Below are 21,308 nucleotides of genomic sequence, written 5' to 3'. Positions count from 1 at the left end.
AGCACATCAAAACAATCATCCACCATGATCAAGTAGGCTTCATCCCAGGCATGCAGGGATGGTTTAATATACGGAAAACCATCAACGTGATCCATTATATAAACAAACTGAAAGAACAGAACCACATGATCATTTCATTAGATGCTGAGAAAGCATTTGACAAAATTCAACACCCCTTCATGATAAAAGTCCTGGAAAGAATAGGAATTCAAGGCCCATACCTAAACATAGTAAAAGCCATATAGAGCAAACCAGTTGCTAACATTAAACTAAATGGAGAGAAACTTGAAGCAATCCCACTAAAATCAGGGACTAGACAAGGCTGCCCACTCTCTCCCTACTTATTCAATATAGTTCTTGAAGTTCTAGCCAGAGCAATCAGACAACAAAAGGAGATCAAGGGATACAGATCGGAAAAGAAGAGGTCAAAATATCACTATTTGCAGATGACATGATAGTATATTTAAGTGATCCCAAAAGTTCCACCAGAGAACTACTAAAGCTGATAAACAACTTCAGCAAAGTGGCTGGGTATAAAATTAACTCAAATAAATCAGTTGCCTTCCTCTATACAAAAGAGAAACAAGCGGAGAAAGAAATTAGGGAAACGACACCCTTCATAATAGACCCAAATAATATAAAGTACCTCGGTGTGACTTTAACCAAGCAAGTAAAAGATCTGTACAATAAGAACTTCAAGACACTGAGGAAAGAAATTGAAGAAGACCTCAGAAGTTGGAAAGATCTCGCATGCTCATGGATTGGCAGGATTAATATAGTAAAAATGGCCATTTTACCAAAAGCAATCTACAGATTCAATGCAATCCCCATCAAAATACCAATCCAAGTCTTCAAAGAGTTAGACAGAACAATTTGCAAATTCATCTGGAATAACAAAAAACCCAGGATAGCTAAAGCTATCCTCAACAATAAAAGGACTTCAGGGGGAATCACTATCCCTGAACTCAAGCAGTATTACAGAGCAATAGTGATAAAAACTGCATGGTATTGGTACAGAGACAGACAGATAGACCAATGGAATAGAATTGAAGACCCAGAAATGAACCCACACACCTATGGTCACTTGATTTTTGACAAAGGAGCCAAAACCATCCAATGGAAAAAAGATAGCATTTTCAGCAAATGGTGCTGGTTCAACTGGAGGTCAACATGTAGAAGAATGCAGATCGATCCATGCTTATCACCCTGTACAAAGCTTAAGTCCAAGTGGATCAAGGACCTCCACATCAAACCAGACACACTCAAACTAATAGAAGAAAAACTAGGGCAGCATCTCGAACACATGGGCACTGGAAAAAATTTCCTGAACAAAACACCAATGGCTTACGCTCTAAGATCAAGAATCAACAAATGGGATCTCATAAAACTGCAAAGTTTCTGTAAGGCAAAGGACACTGTGGTTAGGACAAATCGGCAACCAACGGATTGGGAAAAAGATCTTTACCAATCCTACAACAGATAGAGGCCTTATATCCAAAATATACAAAGAACTCAAGAAGTTAGACCGCAGGGAGACAAATAACCCTATTAAAAAATGGGGTTCAGAGCTAAACAAAAATTCACAGCTGAGGAATGCCGAATGGCTGAGAAACACCTAAAGAAATGTTCAACATCTTTAGTCATAAGGGAAATGCAAATCAAAACAACCCTGAGATTTCACCTCACACCAGTGAGAATGGCTAAGATCAAAAACTCAGGTGACAGCAGATGCTGGCGAGGATGTGGAGAAAGAGGAACACTCCTCCATTGTTGGTGGGATTGTAGACTGGTACGACCATTCTGGAAATATGTCTGGAGGTTCCTCAGAAAATTGGACATTGAACTGCCTGAGGATCCAGCTATACCTCTCTTGGGCATATACCCAAAAGATGCCTCAACATATAAAAGAGACACATGCTCCACTATGTTCATTGCAGCCTTATTTTAATAGCCAGAAACTGGAAAGAACCCAGATGCCCTTCAACAGAGTAATGGATTAAAAAATGTGGTGCATCTACACAATGGAATATTACTCAGCTATCAAAAACAATGACTTCATGAAATTCATAGGCAAATGGAATGAACTAGAAAATATAATCCTGAGTGAGGTTACTCAATCACAGAAAAACACACTTGGTATGCACTCATTGGTAAGTTGATATTAGCCAAAAGGCTCAAATTACCCAAGATGCAATCTACAGACCACAGAAAGCTCAAGAAGAAGGATGACCAAATGCAGATATTCCCACTAATTCTTAAGGTGGGGGGATATTCATAAGAGGGGATATGGAGCCCAAGTTTAGAGGAATGACTCAAGGTATGGCCATTCAGAACCTGACACACATGTAGCCCATATATATACAGCCACCAAAACTAGATAAGTTTGATGAAGCTAAAAAAATGCATGCAAAAAAAGGGACCGGATATAGATCTCTCCTGAGAGACACATTCAAAGCATGTCCAATACAGAGGTCAATGCTAGCAGCAAACCACCAAACTGAGAATAAGACCCCCTTGGAGGGAATTAGAGGAAGTATTGAAAGAGTTGAAGGAGCTTGCAATCCCATAAAAACAACAATGCTAACCAACCAGAGCTTCCAGGGACTAAGCCACTACTGAAAGACTATATATGGACTGACCCAGTGCTCTTACTGCATAGTTAGCAGAGAATAGCCTTGTTGGGGCACCAGTGGAAGGGAAAGCCCTTGGTCTTGCCGAAGTTTGAACCTCCAGTGCAGGAAAATATGGGGGAGGGCAATAAGGGGGATGTATGGGGGGAATACCCGTATGAGCGAGCGGGAGGAGGAGGGGAAGGAATGGGGGCTTATGAGCATGACACCTGGAATGGGAATAACGTTTAAAATATACATAAAGAAATATATAATAAAAAGTTTAAAAAAACAAAAAAAATCAAAAAATTAGTACAACAGCAACTGAAGGAAAGGCCATCCAGAAACTGCCCCATTGAGGATCCATTCCATCTGCAGATGCTGAACCTAGACACTATGGTTGATGCCAAGAAGTTAATGCTGACAGAAGCCTGATATAGCTGCTTTCTGAGATGTGCTGCCAGAGCCTGACAAATACAGATGCAGATGCTCACAGGCTATTGGACTGAGCACAGCAACCACAATGTAGGGGTTAGAGGAAGGACTGAAGAAGCTGAAGGGATTTGCAACCCCATAGGAAAAACAACATCAATCAAGCAGATACTCCAGGGATTCTAAGGTCAAAACCACCAACAGAAGAGTACACATGGAGGGATCCGTGCCTCCAGTTGCATATGTAGCAGAGGATGGCCTTATCTGATATCAATGGGAGGGTTGACCCTTGGTCCTGTGAAGGCTTGATGGCCCAGTGTTGGAGAATGCTAAGGCAGTGAGTCAGGAGTGGATGAGTGGGGGAGCACCCTCAGAGTAGCAGGGAAAGAGATAGAGGTTACCAAAGGGAAAACTGGGAAAGAGTGTAACATTTGAAGTGTAAAGAAATAAAATAATCAATAAAAAGAGAAAATATGAGAGATTTTGACTCAGAAAATTCATGTTAAGTTTCTACTATAATTTGGGGATTGGTACAAAAAATCAAAGGTGAAAAATTACATCCAGTGATAGTAGTGTATATATATATATATATATATATATATATATATATATATATATATATAAATATTATGAGAAAGATGGCCATTTTAGTGTAATTCCACATGATGCATTTTCCAGGAAAATATCCGATTTCAAAGTAAAATGAATATGTAAAGGAGGACTGAGTTCTTATAAAAGTTATTCACAACAAATTTTTGGTGATTATATTCAGCTTCTCTGACTTATACTCTACAAAAGCTTTGTGTCCCCTCATCAATTTCCTTTATATTGTAAATATATGTTAAATTCTTCCTAGATATTGAACATGTCTGGATATAAAAGAATCATTTTTGAAATGTAGAAAAGTATCATTGTGAAGAGTAGTCACTCTAGTTGTTTTGTCTAAAACAGGACACTTGCTCTGCAGAAAAGGAGAAATAAATGAAATATTTTCTTTCAAAAATAAGAAAGCAAGAGAAAGATTTACACGTTATGCAATTTGAGTTCCTTTGAAACTGTCTGGTTTCCTCTTGATGTAAGAGAAGCTCCATTAGTGAGAGGAAAGACTTTTCATTGAAAAAGTGGCATTCTGGGTTTGGTCTTCCAACTATTTAGTGTAGGATCATCACTTTGGTATTATAAAGCTCTTGAATAAAAGGTGAAATGTCGCAACAATATTATGTAACTGTGGCACTTTTAATGGGAGTTGATTTGAGAAAGGGTATCTTTCTTTGTACAGTGCAAAGGTGAAAGGCTATCTCTGTGTATTTCATAATTTGTGTTAGCCAACTTTTAAGGTGGTTTATCCACAAACTTTTAAGTTGGATTATCCACAAACTCTTCCTTGTATTCTGCTCTGCTCCATTTTCTCCATGGCTAATGAAGACTACAACCAGGTGACTAATTAAGGTGGTACTGTGGGCAGAGTGTGTACCTGGCATCTATTTCTGTTCTATACATGGACAAACAGTTTTCTAGACTCCATTTGTTCAAAAGACTGTCTTTTCTCTAATATATACTTTTGGCATGTTTGTCAAAAATCAGCTAGAGAGATGGGAGTGCAGTTGAAAGTTCATATCACTCTCAGAAAGAACCCATATTTTGTTAGAAGTACCCATATTAGGTTGCTCATAACCATCCATAACTTCAGCCCCAATGATCTGATGCCCTCTTCAGGCCTTCACTGATCCCGCACTCATGTGTACATATGCACATTACAACTGAAAATAAAATAAATCTTTACAATGTCAGGTGGTTTAATCACATAGGTTTATATCTGTGTTATAACCCACTGACCTATGTGTCCACATTTAGGCCAGAATTATAGCTATTTCCTATTTTGTTTCTCTAGAATAAACTTAAAGTCAAATGCAGTAATTCTTCCAGAATTATTGTTTGCTGAGTATGACTTTGGCTACCTGAGGTCTCTATGCTAATTCTGAGATGATTTTTTTTCTTTTTCTCTAAAGAATGGAATTGGAATCTGATGACAATTGCTTTGAATCTGTAGAAAGCTTCTGGTAAAATGATCACTTTCTCAATTCTTTTAATCCACGATCATGAGTTATAGAGCATTAAATATTATCCACAAGTTAGTTAGCCAATATACATATGGCCTGCCAGCCTAGACATCTTGGTCTGACCATTAAACACATGGCTACATGTATCCTCATTAGTTTCATTGTATTGCTGTAAATATTAGTTTACCAAAGGTTTTTTCCCTACCAACTTGTACCCTAAAGCCACTTATATATTTCATAAAATATATTTTATTATATTTCCCCTTCCTAAGCTCAGTCTAGATCCTCCAATCTCTGTAACACCCAATTTCATATGTTCCCTCCTTCTCCCTCACTCCCTGTCTCGTTCTCTCTCTAAAATTAATTTAACATCAACAACAAAAATTCCTATAAGTCAAACATTATCACAACAACAACAACAACAAAAAAAAAAAAAGCACATGCTAAATGATCATGAAGTTTATTTTGTGTTGGCCAACTTCTCCTCAGCAGTGACTCCACTTTGGAGAAAACTTTCCTAACAGTTACCAATTGCAAATTGCTTCTTGCTTCTAGTTGTTCTTCCTGTCTTCTTCCCTTTTCATTATTGTGATTTTGATTGATCTGAACTTTTGCATTCTGTAACAGTCTCCGTGAGTCATATGTATAACTGTAAGGCCCTCTTGTGCATGGAAGAACTTATTTTCTAGAAGATTTTAGAACTCTAATGGTTTAGGTCTAATAATCATCAACGCATGCAATGAATTTGGGTAATTCTTGTTTCTTCATTTTCTTCTGTCATAAAATTTTGAAATCTTGACTGAAGCTTGGTTGTGAGCATAGATTGTTACTTGATTCAAAACACTGTGCATCGTTACCATTGCCACCTTCTCTATGAACCTCACCATAATATTTTATCTCCATCCATTGTGTCATACTCTGTGCTCTGCATAGGCTAAAGAGAAAAGTTAGTTCTGAAACACAGGTAAGTCATTTTATCTTCAGTGTTAAAACTACTAATAATGTTTTGCTATACATAACATAGAACAGAAATTTACTTCTAACTCAAAAGTGGTCTCTTTCTAGCTTCCTTGTTCATCTGGATTCTTCCTTGAAGCATTCACTCAGAACGGCATCTTCCTTGCCAAATAGATAAAAGTTGAAATGGTGCCAATAAATAAATTAAATGCATACCCAAAGCTTGATTGATTAGATAATCTAGAGTAGATTCTACACAATAGCACAGGTTTTCAAAACCCCTACTCACTTGCCTATTTCCGTTTTTTACTGGCCATATTAAAAAAATACCACTCTTAGGAATATACCCAAAAGATGCTCCACCATACCACAGGAGTATGTGTTCAACTATGTTCATAGCTGCCTTATTTGTGATAACCAGAAGCTAGAAACAACCCAGATGTCCCACGACAGAAAATTAGATACAGAAAATGTTATTCATTTACAGAATGGGATACTACTCAGCTATTAAGGACAAGGGCTTCCTAAGTTTTGCAGGCAAATGGATGGAACTAGAAAATATCATCCTGAGTGAGGTAACTCAGACCTAAAAGGACAGGCACGGTATGTACTCACTAATAAGTGGATATTAACCAAAAAAGAAAATTGCAGAATAGTCAAGACACAGTTCACAGAACTCAAAAGTTCAACACCTCAGTCCCACTTTGGAGGGAAAAGAAAGCAACCACAAGGGAGTAGAGAGAGGTACCTGGAGGGAAAGAGGATAGTGGGGGAGAGGGGAACATGATCTGATATTAGTGGATAGAAAAGGACTGAAGTCCTGAGGGAAAGCAGAAAGAATTACAACAGGAACCTGGGGAAGTAGGAGGTTGGGAGGATCCTCTAGAATATAGCAAGAGACCTGGAAGCTGAGAGAATCTCAAGACTCAAAGGGGGGATCCTAGATGAAATGCCCTACAGTGGGGAGAGGGAACTTGTAGAGCCCATCTCCAGCAGAAAGACAGGGCATCAAGTGAAGGATGAGGTTGTCAGCCCACAGTCAAAACTCTGACCATATTTGTTCCTGTTTGGATGAGCTGCAGGGATGGAAATGGTAAAGAAGGTAAACAGCCTGATGTAAAGAAGGTCCAGCAGCAGGCCCAAAGTGGGATGCAGCTCAAAGGGAGGCCCAAGGCCTGACATTGTTACTGTGGCTATGAAGCGCTCACAAAAAGGGACCTATCATGACGGCTCTCCAAAAGACCCAATAAGCAGCTGAAAGAGTCAGATGCAGTTATTTGCACCCAACCAATGAACAGAAGCTGCTGAGCCCTCTGGTTGAATTAGGGAAAAGCTGGAGGAAGATGAGGAGGAGGGCAACCCTGTAAGAGAACCAGAAGTCTCAATTAATCTAAACCACCAAGATCTCTCTGGATCACCAGAAAGGCAGCATACACCAGCTGATATGAGGCCCCCAATACACATACAGGGGAGGAATCCTGGGTCTGAGTTCAGTCAAAGATGCACCTAATTCTCAAGAGAATAGAGGCCCCAGGGAGTCTAGACGTTTGTTGTGGTGGGTGGGATGGTGACATCCTTGTGGAGATGGGGGACGGGCAGGGCGAAGGTTTGGGATATGGAACAGTAGGAGGGTGTCCAGGAGTGCAATAAAATCTGGAGTGTAAAAAATAAATAAATAAATAAATAAATAAACAAACAAACACATACATACAAACATACATACATACATACATACATACATACATATATACATACATAGATACATACATACTATTCGGCTGTTTTCAGTAGAAAATTCCAGAATCCTTCTTTCAGTGGATTTTCTTGGGAATTAATCATTAACCGTGCATTTATTTGTTTCTAGTGGTCTTTTGCTAATTAAGTTATGCTTGACTTTGTTGGAATTAATAGCCGTGAAAATATAAAATAAAACCGATGTCATTTAAATTATACAATTTTGTTAAATAAAATGTTCTTAAAACGTGTCATGTCCCAGAAATCAAAGGTATTGTTGTTATTTTCTTTAAAACGACCTGGCAACACTTCCATTGGCAGCACTGAAAAGCAGCCTTTGTTCAGGGGTTGTTGAGGGTGCAGTGACTCTATTAGAGCCTCCCCTGCTTGTAGGAATTCAGCTGCACAGAAGACCTCCCTAATGACTATGAGGAGCATCACTTCCTCATTAGCATGGGCAGGAGCATATTAACTGTAATAACTGGATACATCCTTACATATTGGCTCTATTCTTAATGTGATTTACTGGGTGATACTCACACATTTATGGCATGCCATCTTTTATTTGGAAGGTTGATTCATTAGAGTTCACTGGAATGATTATACTCTCATTTTCTTTTTATGCAGAAGTGATTGAGTTTCTTCCTAAAAAACTTTTCTATTTGATCACTATTTTCCTTGAGCACCCTCTTCCTGGATATTACTGACTTCAGACCAAACAGAACTGAGGGAAACTATCCTGGAGGCTGGTTGTCCTCAAGTGATTATAACGTAAAGTCCTTCCAATGAAATGCAAAAGTTTGACAGAGTGAAAGAGGTCTATTATCTCAGCACATGAGAACACATGGGGATTTGAAGTCAGGACAATTTGGACTTCAAGTACATCCTGGGCTACAGAAAAAAATGTGTCATTTTCTTTTTTAATTAAAAGACACTGTCAAATCGAACATTTCAAGTTCATGTTCAAGATATTTCAAGTAAGACTTATTGTGTAATGTCATATTGTGGCAGATAAATGGTAAATGCCATTTGATTTTTCTACTTCTCATTCCCCCAATCACTTTATAAGTAAAGCAACTTATGGATGGAAATAATTGTAAATCTTCAAAATAGTGTAGTTGGGATTTGGTGTGATAACTGCAAGCCAAAAAATGGCTAAAGGTTTCAGTACAGAGAGAAGAAGAAAGAAAGAAAACAGGGTTAGTCTGGGCAGGAAGAGTTAGATACAGATCCAGCCTCATTATATTTGTATGTTTCTCCATAATGTTCTCTTTGTTATTTTAATGATAAAGTTAATAATAAATTCCCTCTTCTTGATGCTCTACAAAGGTAGAAATGCAGAAAGAAATGCAGAAATAGGTCAAAAAGATTTGAAGTGACATTAAAACCATTCCAATAAAGTTTAAAATTATTAACTTCTTTTCCTACTGAAACACAGGTTTTGTAGTTCTTGTTTTAAGATATGGCAAGAGAATTAATTAACTCAAAAATTTACAGGAAATATGAGTTCATAATGCATCTTAGTTCAGTAAGAAAAGAATGCCTAAAACAATATCTACTATGATTGGGCTTTGAAGAAAAGGAATGTGGAAGGAACCAAACTAGAAAAATATGTTACCCTGAACAGAGATAAACTTTGTTCATTTCCAGTCTCTGTAACACCTTCTCTCTGTAACTTGAACTCTATGTGGTAAACACACTGCTGTGTATTAGGTCCTGGGGCAAAAAGGATTGTGCCTGGAATTTATTTCCTGATGCAAGTTTCTGAGAGACATAAACTTAGAAGATGATAAACATTGTATTACCCATGTTTCTCCTCTGTGGATTATCTGTGAATTCAAGCAATTGGTTCACATGCAGAACATTTTATCTCTATCTATTTGCGAGGTTCATTTGTCTTTCTCTTTACTGTATACTATATAGCTTCCTGAGCAATACTATGTTTTTTTCTTTTGTTTCTTAAAAAGATCCTTCTTAAAATTAATCAAATAAGGAATCAACTTTTTCTCATGCTAATACCTATTTTGCAAGAGGCTAGTGCAATGACCTTGAAGGCTAGTGGTTATCTCCTGGTTCAGATTGTGTTAGAGCATGTGTGAGGGGAAGTGCCCATTTTCTTATTTAGAAATACTCTTCATTTTTACTGTTTGTCAAGATGTGGAGAATGGGTGTGTTTTTGAATCTTTTCTTTCCATTGGATACATGATGAATTGTAACCTTTTTGAACATTACTGAACCTTCCATGTGTATAACAGAATCGATATTTTAAAAATGTTTTGAAATTGCCACTTTTCATATCATTCATCAGGCCTGAGAAAGATGTTTAACATGCAATGGATCCTTTTTAGAAATGTCTCTAAATACTCCCAGGTCATGGGGTTGGGGATTTAGCTCAGTGGTAGAGCGCTTGCCTAGCAAGCGCAAGGCCCTGGGTTCGGTCCCCAGCTCCGATAAAAAAAAGAAAAGAAAAAAAAAGAATTAACAACTTTGCCCTCCTGGTCTAAGCCGGTGGACTGGGCAACTTTTGGGGCTGGGGATTTAGCTCAGTGGTAGAGCGCTTACCTAGGAAGCGCAAGGCCCTGGGTTCGGTCCCCAGCTCCGGAAAAAAAAATACTCCCAGGTCATCAACTAATAATTAGTTTAAGAACCTATTCATTGCCAGGTGCTGTCTAGGACTTCATAAGTATTCTTTTGTTAAATCTTGCAATTATTCCAAAACACACTGTAGTACTTCTTTCTAATTGGAGAGCTTCCCTTAATGATTTTAATGCCCAGGTACACATCTTTACACACAGATGGAGACTTTATAGTATTACATTTTCTGTAATTATTAAAGTATGAAAATAAAACAGATAAAGGAAAATACTGTAATTCACTTGCTTTTACTTAGTGATTAGTCTGAAATTGATTGCATGTCCACAAGACTACAGGAATACCTGTGTTAACTGTGAAGAATTATAAAGTTAAAAAGTATCACGTAGTTTAGATGAATGTGATCCTCCTAATTTGACATGTCTTCCATAGGTCCCTGTGTTTCAACACTAGATACTAAGCAGGTGGTACTGATTATTTAAAGATTGGTTGATTTCTATTTAAATTTATTGTACATACTTTGCATGCATGTAAGTGATCACATGAGTGTCAGATGCCATTACACCAGAAGAGGGCACTGCATACCATGATACTAGAGTTACATGCAATTGTGAGCTACCTGATATGAGTGCTGGAGATCAAGTCCAAGTCATCTGTAAGAGTAGCCAGTGTTCTTATTGGCTGAGCCTTCCTACTAACCCTAATAATACTTTTTGATGAGGTCGTAAAAACTTTAGGAGGTGAGACTTAACTGGAGGAAGTGAGTTACCCACAGAAGGCAACACTTTGTTAAAAAAAAATAATAATAATAAGAGCCCTACCTCCTGCCTTGGGATCTGTTTCCTAATACACTCTGGTGTAAGATCCTGCAGAACAAGCTCCCACTGTGATAGAGCTCTGTCATTATCACATGTTCCTTATTATGATGTGCTATACCACATCACAAGAACTACAACGTAAATGGAACCTTCCTTCTCTACGTAGTTCTTATCAAGTAGTGTCACAGTACAAGGCAATGAGCTAATACGATGAGCTTCTCTATACATTGGTACTTGTGAACATGCCTTTCTATGAATCTTATCTTACATGACCAAGCACTTATCCAAAGAGTATTCTCTTGAAGCTCTCACGTAATCTAGACGTTACAAAACCCATCAATATGAGAAACCTGAAAATAGAAAAGGATTTTTTATAAAAGTGAACTTTTTGAATTACAGAAACTTTCAATTATTAAAAAGAAAGTCATTTTATTTTTTAATTATGCGACCACTAAGTGCTTCTTGATGAAGCATGACTTTTATAGCCAAAATGAAATTGGGCCCCCTTTCATTTAGAAGTAATTTCGGATCAGAGAAAGATTCAGAACCCATAGTTCAGTGCATACTCCATTTATAAGAAGCATTTTAGGACCACTGATGTAAGTCAGAAACACAGCTAGTTAGCTTAGGTGTTAGTTATAATTCCTGATATTTGTCGAAATATCAACCTGTTCTTCTTCAATGAAATAGATTCCATCTTTAAAGTGAATTTGAATGTGGTCAAAGCAAATAGAAAGGGCTAGCAACAACATAAAACATAAAATCAAATTTTATAATGCCTGTCTGTAGCCTCAACCCTGACATCAACTGACTAATTACCTCTTGAAATTGATAGTCAGGAGTGGTATAAAGCCCAACAAATCTATGACAAATGATGGTGCTGAATTTTGAAAATAAATGGAAGATTCATAATCCAACGTTGTCTCAAAAACTTTTTAAAGACAAGATCAAATTTATTTAGCTTTCTTTAAATGTGTAGCTACATGTTAATCATGGATGAGATGCCATATTTGAAACTCAAATACTCTCAAAATTTAATTTGAAAAATGAGAACTGAATACAAACAACTAAAATTATCACCATATTTTTCCCAAAATCAAGTTTAGTGGAATATACAGAGAATTTATTTTGTCATCATGGTGTACATCTAACATGAGCATGAAAACCTCTGCTATGCCTTGGTAATTTGGACTAAGAAGTTAAAAAAGGTATTCCTTCAAACAGCTAATTTAAACTTTATAATTCACAGGCCATATATGTTTATCGTGTCTTAGAACAAGAATTTCTTCCCATTCGTTTAGGGTTTTTTGTAGTATTTTTATGCTTTTACCTTCTTGTCTCTCAGTGTTGATAGTGTCTGAGTTAATGTTTCAATGTCAGCTATATAGCAACACTCTTTTCCCTAAGGTCAATTTCGTTTTTTTTTTTCACTTTATGCATCAGAATTTTAATTCATTTCATGGTTAAATTCTCTGCTAAGTCTCAAATTTTAACCATTCTAAGATTAAAGGTCAGATTTAATCATTCTACAAATTGGTATTCTTCAGGTATATACATATGCTTTTGATCATTGGCCACAGGGGCTTACTGATGGGAAAAAATTATAAGACACTGTATTAGAAAATCAATTTATATCATTGGATATATATTCTAATAGTGTAGCTTCTTTCTCTGGCATCTTACCTACATTCCTTAGTAGAAGACAGTTTAGCAATTAGGCAATAAGTCTAAATTTGTAGAGCATGTTGAGCTCTTATATGAGCCTCTCCAGTTCTTCTTTATTATTTATTTGAGGGTGTTTGAAGAATGGTGTATGGATGAGGAGAAGAGATGTGTCCATTTCCTAGTGCTTTGGGAAAAAATGACTGTCTTACTGGAAATCCAAAGTACAAAACTTCAGTCTCATTGAAGTAAAGTCTAGGGGCCATGAGGGAGGGTCCCTTTAGGAATGTCTGAGAGAAACATCCATGCCCTTGTGGCTTTTACCTTTCAGAGGTTCTACATAATCCTCAGCTCCTGGATCCTTATTTTCTTCATTCCATTCCTTTGCTTTCACCATACTATATCCTATATTTAATGCTAACACTCTCTCTTCTAAAACCTTTTGATTTCAATTGGTCCCTCTGCATAACATGGAATAATTTCATGCTGAGATCATAAATACAATGGAATATTTTTCAGCTATTAGATAAAGGACATCATGAGGGTGTCTCTATCTTAGACTCTTAGCAGTGGTGGATTCAGAGTCTGAAGTGGGCACCTCCTATAGGCAGGCAGGATCCCCAGAGGAGGGATAAGGACAGCAACCCACTACAAAACTTTTGACCCAAAATGTCTTTTGTCTTCAAGATGTGCAGGAACAAAAATAGAGCAGAAATGGAGGAGGGAATGGCCAACCAATGACTAGCCCAATTTGGGACACATCCCTTGGGTAAGAACCAATCGATGACACTATTAATGATGCTCTGTTATGCTTACAGACAAGAGCCTACCATAAACGTCCTATGTGAGGCACCACCGAGCAGCTAATCAAAACAGATTTAGAAATCTAAGCTAAACATTAGAAAGAGCTTGGTGAGTACTATGGAAGAGCTGGTTGAGGAAGGATTGAGTAATCCAAAAGGATAAGGAATCCACAAGAAAACCAATAGAGTCAACTAACCTGCGCCCTTGGGGGCTCCCAGAGACTGAACCACCAAGCAAAGAGCATACATGAGCTGGACCTAGACCCCTCTGCACATATGAAGCAGAAGTGCAGTTGGAACTCAGGTGAGTCTCCCAATTACTAAAGCACAGGACTGAGTCTGTTCATGCCTGTGGATCCTGTTCCCCTAACTGTACTGCCTTGTCTGGATTGAGTAGGAGAGGAAGTACCTAGTTAGTCCTGCAGTGACTTGATGACTTGATGTACCAGGTTGGGATGCTACACTGGGGAAGGAGATATTCCCCTTCTCAGAAGGAAGGAGAGAGGTGAAGGGAGAGCCTATGTGAGGCGGACTTGTAGGGGAGGGGAACTGTGATTGGGATGTAAAATGAATTACTAATTAAATTAATGAAAAAAATAAGGAAAGGCATCTCAGACCAAGTGACAGAATAGAGTCTATACCTGCCCCTATGCAGATGACATGGTGAGTGCTTCTTGTTTGGCCAGTCATGCATTCCAGAAACTCTAGGAAATAGTCTGAACACCATCATTGTAATCAACTTTAAATAAAATGAAATGTAATTGTCAGTGTTTTGTGTACAGTTTATAGAGAGCTGAATTATAAGGTAGTATCTATATATTTAAACTTAATGGCTGTGATTTTCAATCAAAGTTATATACCTCAATGCTTACAACACATTTTCATGGCATATATAGAGTGCTTGAAAGGTAAAAAATAATTTGAATGAGAAAAAACATCCAAAATCATCATGGGCATGCTCTACAAGTTTTAGGCTACATAGAAAAGTCTCTGTTTAGGAGGTAGTTCTAGTCTGCTTCCCTGTACGAGGTTTTTAAAAAATCATCTGTAGGGGTTGTGAAGATGACTCAGTATTCTTACAGAGGACACGTATGCGTTCTGTTTTTAGAAGAGTTTTGTTGGATCAAATCTATTGGATATGGAGTGACAATCAGTTTGCAAATACCTGGTGCACATAAATGAAGACAAAACATTGCTAGACAGAAAATAAACAAAATATTTTTAAAGTCATCTCCTTACAAAATGTCATCAGAAATTTAATTCTAGGATCCCATTCTCTACCTAAATAAACCTCAAATAATTCCCTTAAGAACATTACAAATCCTTAACTGGATTGTATACTTCATAAGTACAAATAGTGCCCTAAATCTTTGTCCTGGAGATCACTTCATAGTGGAATGAAAGAACCATTAGTAAATCTTATTGTTGTTCTTGATGTTTCTAAGGTTGTAGACACTCACTTTATTAACTTAGCTCATAATACCATACTGTTCTCTATACAGGTAAAGGGTTAGGGTTAGATTTGAATGTAAAATGTTGCTCACAGGCTCATGTGTTTGAACACTTGGTTATTAGCTGTTTGGAAAGGAATTGCATTCTGTATCACTTGGTCCTTGAAAACTGACTGTGGCAACGAGGGAATGTAAAAAGGACAGATGCATAAATATACATACAGAAAAGGTAAGGATTGGCTGGGCTGCACTCTGACAGAGCAGCACCTATTAGGTGACAATCCAGGATTTCAATGCATGTATTATATACAAGAGAGTTGAAGGAGCTAGTCTTTATAGGACATGGTCTTAGACACCTGAGAGGAGGGAGCTGTCATTCATGCTTACTGTACACACTGCCAACATTTGCATAGGGACCAGAGCAACATTTTGTCAATTCCCTGAGTCTGATCATGGAGAAAGTTTTTCCAATCCCCATAAGTCTGATGTACTGGAGTCCTTGACACATGTACTCATGGTTCTTCCTCCGTTACTCAAATAAATATTGTGAAAATACAGGAGATAATCTGGCTGAAGGAAGATGGTCATTGTGGTAAGTTTTTCTATTTTAGTTTCTTACCAGCATATGCAGTATGAGCAGGAAGTCTCTTGTTTCTGGTACCTTGCCTACCCCACCACAATGCTGCATTCTCCTGGAATTTTCAGGTAAGATAAACCCTTTCCTCTTTAGTTGCCTTGACAGAAATTTTATCAAAGCAACTTTGACAGTAATTAACACACACACATACACACACACACACACACACACACACACACACACCACACAACACACACCACATGGTGGGGGGAGGAGAGAGAGAGAGAGAGAGAGAGAGAGAGAGAGAGAGAGAGAGAGAGAGAGAGACTGAACTGGTTCCATGCCTGCTCTAGGAACAGTGATTTTTAGGTAATACCCAAGTTTCTTTCTACAGAGATTCCTTTTTGTGAGGTACAGAATAAGAAGAATATTTTCTTTGCTGAAAGTTTATGAGATTAAGGGATAATATGATGATAGGGCAGAGCATAATAGCTGGAAGTAATAGGCTTTCAATACAAGATTTATGTCTCCCTCTGCTTTTCTGCTTCTCTCTTACTCTCCCTAAACACAGTGACTGTACCATATACAGACATTGATTGGTTTTTCAGCTGCTTATGTTAAACCATACAGGAAGAATAGTGTGACTGGGCTGAGTTTTCTGAGACACTAATAATGCTGAGATATGACATTGTTACAAATAATAGAAAGTAGACCAGACTCATAATTAAAATATGAAGTTAAAGGGGTTTTAAATGAAAAATTGATGTGTTCAAAAAATTAAAATATTAAACAAACTGTGAAAAAAGATGGAAGGGAATTTGCAACGTAAGATGGTGATTGGAAGATAAATGGGGATAGAAGGGTAAAATAGTAGGTTTGGGAGAGCACACCAATGTGAACAGACATCCCATGCTTAGAACTCAGATATTATATGTGATGCATTAAGGATAGGGGGCAGGGATCTCAGAATACCTCAGAAAAAATTCAGAGATCATTTTTTTTTCCTTTGGAGCTGAGGACCGAACCCAGGGCCTTGCGCTTGCTAGGCAAGCGCTCTACCACTGAGCTAAATCCCCAACCCCCAGAGATCATTTGAAGCTCAAGAAGAAGGAAAACCAAAATGTGGATGCTTCATTCCTTAGAAGGGAGAATAAAATACTCACAGGAGGAAATACAGGGGCAAAGATGGAGCTCAGACTGAAGCAAAGATCTCCAGAGACTGCCCCACCTGAGGATCCATCCCATATGCAGCCACCAAACTGATACTATTGCTGATGACAAGAACTGCTTGCTGACAGGAGCCTAATATGGCTGTCTCCTGAGAGGCTCTGCCAGAACCCTACTGATACAGATGAGGATGTTTGCAACTAACCATTGGACTGATCATGGCAACCTCAATGAAGGAATTAGAGAAAGGCCTGAAGGAGCTGAAGGGGTTTGCGCACATAGGAAGAACAGCAACAATATCAACCAACCGGACCCCACCAGAACTCGCAGGGACTGAACCACAAACCAATGAGTACACATGGAGGAACCTATGGCTTCAGCCATATATGTAGCAGAGGATGGCATTGTCCAGCATCAACAGGAAGAAAAGCCCTTAGTCCCATGAAGGCTCCTGTCCCCAGTGTAGGGGAATGTCATGGTATTGAGGTGGTAATGGATGGGTGGGAGTGGGAGCATCCTCATAGAAGAAGTGGAAGGTAGGGGTTGGGCATTTAGCTCAGTGGTAGAGCGCTTGCCTAGGAAGCACAAGGCCCTGGGTTCGGTCCCCAGCTCCGAAAAAAAGAACCAAAAAAAAAAAAAAGAAGAAGAAGAAGAAGAAGTGGAAGGGGAAGTGCATATGGGAGAAGGGGGAAACAGGGTAAAATTTGAAATGTAAATACATAAAATATCCAAGAAAAATAAAGTTTAAAACAAAGAAGATCAGATAAGAGAGATGCTTTGGGTAAAATCTTTCAACATTAATTCTGAGATGTCTTCTTGACATTCACAAAGTAGACTTGTCTAAAGATTAAATGGCACAAGAAGGCAAGCCTTTAAGCAGTCATCTTAAGTAGGATCAAGGTGACTTCACAAGGAATGTGCAATAAAGTACTTAGATCCGAGCAGCCATCCCATAAACATGCCTGGAGAATCAGCAAAGAGAAACAGAGAGCTGAACACTCCCCTGTGTGTACCTTTCAATTGAAGGCCTTAACAAATACAGATTCTTCTCATGCACTTTTCCATACTGGATTGATTATACTTTTTGTCACTAGGTATTTCCTGCCTCTGTCAGTTGAGGGGGATAGAGAATGGTAATAGCTCTCAAACAGCTTCTGAGCCTGACTTTCCTTCTTTGCAACCAGTAGCACTCTAAAACCTTGTCTCTGAGAAGGAAGAGTATGAATCTTCGCAAAGCTCAGCAGCTGTAAGAACCTCGAATTCCCTTCACTTGTTTCTGTAATTGCTCTGAGTCATCCACACTTCATGACTTTTGCTATTTTTCTCTTTTGCATACCACACTGCCTACCAATTCTCTGTAGTCTTCAGAACCCACTCGACAAGTTGAAAAGTTTCCACCAAATGAATCTTTTCCAACCACATTCTACAGTGATGAGGTTCAATAATGTGGGTTATTCCCCTTGCTGTTGGGAGAGAAGTACATTTTCCTTTTCAAATTGGGATTTCTCCGTTACCATTTTCTGCCGTGAAATATTAAAATAAATCTATAGTTGCTTTCCTTTCTCTTTTGTCTTACTCCTTTTCATGAAGTAAAACCTATAGAATTATGAGTTATATTGCAGTCCTAGCTGGACCCAAAACAGAAACATGGTTTCCATTAGAGTTTATTGCACTTTTATTCCTTTCTTTAAAAAAAAAAAAAGGTAAAATAACCCCTAAGCCCCTTCAGGCTCAGTTCAGTCTACTTATAATTGTAAGCAACCTGATTTGGGAAATTGTTTTTTTTTCTTTATGCCATATTCTTGAGGGGTAGCAGTAAGTTGGGCTGGAGAATTGGGGAGGGGTTGTTACTGTTTATTTTCCTGAAAATCTGTGCATAAATGTCACTTTAGTGTGGTAAGATGAGTCTTTCAGTCTATGCCTCAGAGTATAGGCATGCCTGTTGTTTCCTGGTTAGCCCTAGATGATCAGTTTGTTTTGCACATTGACTACATTTATTCTATGTCATGTAACTTAGTGACTGGTAACAATGGATTCTACCGTCGCATGAGAGAAGTTGAGCCCCTTCACTAAGATCTTGCAATTTCATGTCCTATTATCTCATGTGCTCAAGCCTTTCCCCAAAATGTATGCACTGGATCAGGAAGTGTTCATTTACTCTTAACTGGATTATCCATTTATATTTCTCCATTTAGTGGTTATTTTACATGAGCCTTTCTATTCGACTTCTGGAGTTAATAGTAACAAAAGCCACAAACTGAGTTCATAGATTCTACTCTGCCATGAACTTGATGTCCATAGAAATTTAGAAAACAGAAGAAAGCATTTGTTATCATGTTCCTTCAGAACGTGGGTTGAAAAATAACTCGCACGCTTCAGTTTTCCTAAAGGCAAAATTCAATCTGAAAACAGTCTGAAATATGTGAAGATTAAGATGGCCGGGGCTGATGTTTGAATTTATAGTAAACCAGAGAGGATATTGGAGACCAGGATGAAATGTACTCATTTTGGGAACAAGGACACAACTTCACAAATACTGTGTTACCCTCATATTTTTGAGATGCATATATTCCTTTTTATGTAGACAGTGGTTTGCCTGCATGTGTATATGTTTACCATATATATGCCTGGCTTCGTGGAGGTACGAACTCCATAGACCTCCAGGAATTGGTGTTATGAAATGTTGTGGGCAACCACGTGAGTGATGATAAACAAATCCAGGTTCTCTGCAGGAGAAACAATTGTTCTTCACTGCTGAGCCATCTCTTCAGCCTGTATCCTCACTTTAAAATTACAAACTGAACTGTGTACAATTCCAATAACTCACTGCAACATAACAATTAATAAATGAGGAGCTTACTCCCGACCCAGGCCCCTTCTGTGCAATTATGTTAGCAATAGACTTGTGTCGGTGTTAAAACTACTCTGTTCTGGCATCTGCATGATTTCTTCTCAGGTTCCGAGGCGATGACATTAATAATGGATCAGTTGAGATGCAGAATAGTATTCCGGAGGGGCGGCAGAATTCTGCGGCCTTCTCTGACCACCAGAGCCACAGCATCATAATCCTCTCTGTGAGTTTAAGTGGACAGCATGATTAGAGTCAGAGAATCAATCTTTCCCTAACATTTGAATAATTGTAGGAAGAAAGAACTTGAAACCAAAGGCAATAAAAGTGTCTACTCAGGTAGGCTTCTCATGTTGTGTCTATATCTATAGCATAGAAGCTAAGAACTTTTGGTCAATAATGTTCACGAATTATAACTATAGTTTAAGAGAAAAAGAACTTTGTCCCAAGGAGACTCTATCTTCCTCAAAGACTAGATTAGGAGCTCAAATAATGCTTAACATTGACAAATCAGTGTAAATACACATTTTTCAAAGCTGTATCTTTTTCCTGCCTCCTTTGGAGTTTGTTTTCCCCATGGTACAAAGACAGAGGCTTCAGCTTTTGTTTACAATCTAAGGTCCTCATTAGGATGTAAATGATTTGAGAGGATAGATGATGTCTGACTCATGTTTTTATCTGAAGCACCCAACGGTTCCTGTAATAAATATTTATTCTTCGCAAATATTTATTGAATTGATTTAAAATGAATAAATTATCTCAATTCAACAAAGAGTTTCAAGTAATTTTTTCCCTTTCATTTCCCATTTGATTTCTAAAGGCTCTGGAGAAGATCCAGGTTTTCAAGGAACTCGCAGTTCTGTTTACAGTCTAACATTATTAAGGCTCCATACCAATGCTCCTGATTTTGTTCTTTATGCCGGGAAGTGACTCTGGAACTTGCATTTCTCTTCACCACCTGATTTCATGATCTCACTGACAAAAGAGGCTTAGAGAGGGAGTGGAAAGAAGCAAGGAGACAAGAAAACTAAAACTTTCTTCTTGAGTTACTCATGCATTCTTTTGAGCTGTCATCCTGCAGCATGGTGGGAAGCCCTGGTCACCCCTCAGTCCACTGCAAGCTCCAGTGTCTTCTGGCACTCACACAAGTAACACCTTGTGGTATTTCCTCAGTGCTGACAGATTAAAATCTGACTCCAATTTCTCAGGGGCTACTGTTGTATTTGCAAGACTCTGACATTTTAGCTCGCAGAGAAATCCCAAGAACTCCCCAAACAGTATCTTTCTGGGTGGTTATTGAGAGTAGACACAAACAGTGCTTTTCAGTGAAAAAAAAAGATGGAAAGTGAAACTTAATTCATTTTTGCTTTTTAAAGAAAGAGTTTATTTGATGCATATGCAAGTTTGAATTAGTACTGGAAGAGAGGAAGATGATTTAGAAAGATTTTTCAAGGAACGCTTAGGTAGAAGACTCATCCATGGAAAACAAGTACTGAATGGAGGAGAGGCCTTTGGTCCTGTGAAGGCTTGATGCCCTCCTGTGTGGCATTGCCAGGGCGGGAGGCAGGAGGGAGTGGGTGATGGGTAGGGGAGCATGC

Source organism: Rattus norvegicus, chromosome 6 (assembly GCF_036323735.1).
Source record: "Rattus norvegicus strain BN/NHsdMcwi chromosome 6, GRCr8, whole genome shotgun sequence".
NCBI classification, from domain to species: domain Eukaryota; kingdom Metazoa; phylum Chordata; class Mammalia; order Rodentia; family Muridae; genus Rattus; species Rattus norvegicus.
The sequence above is the reverse complement of the archived record's forward strand: the minus strand, read 5'-3'. Positions refer to the sequence as shown.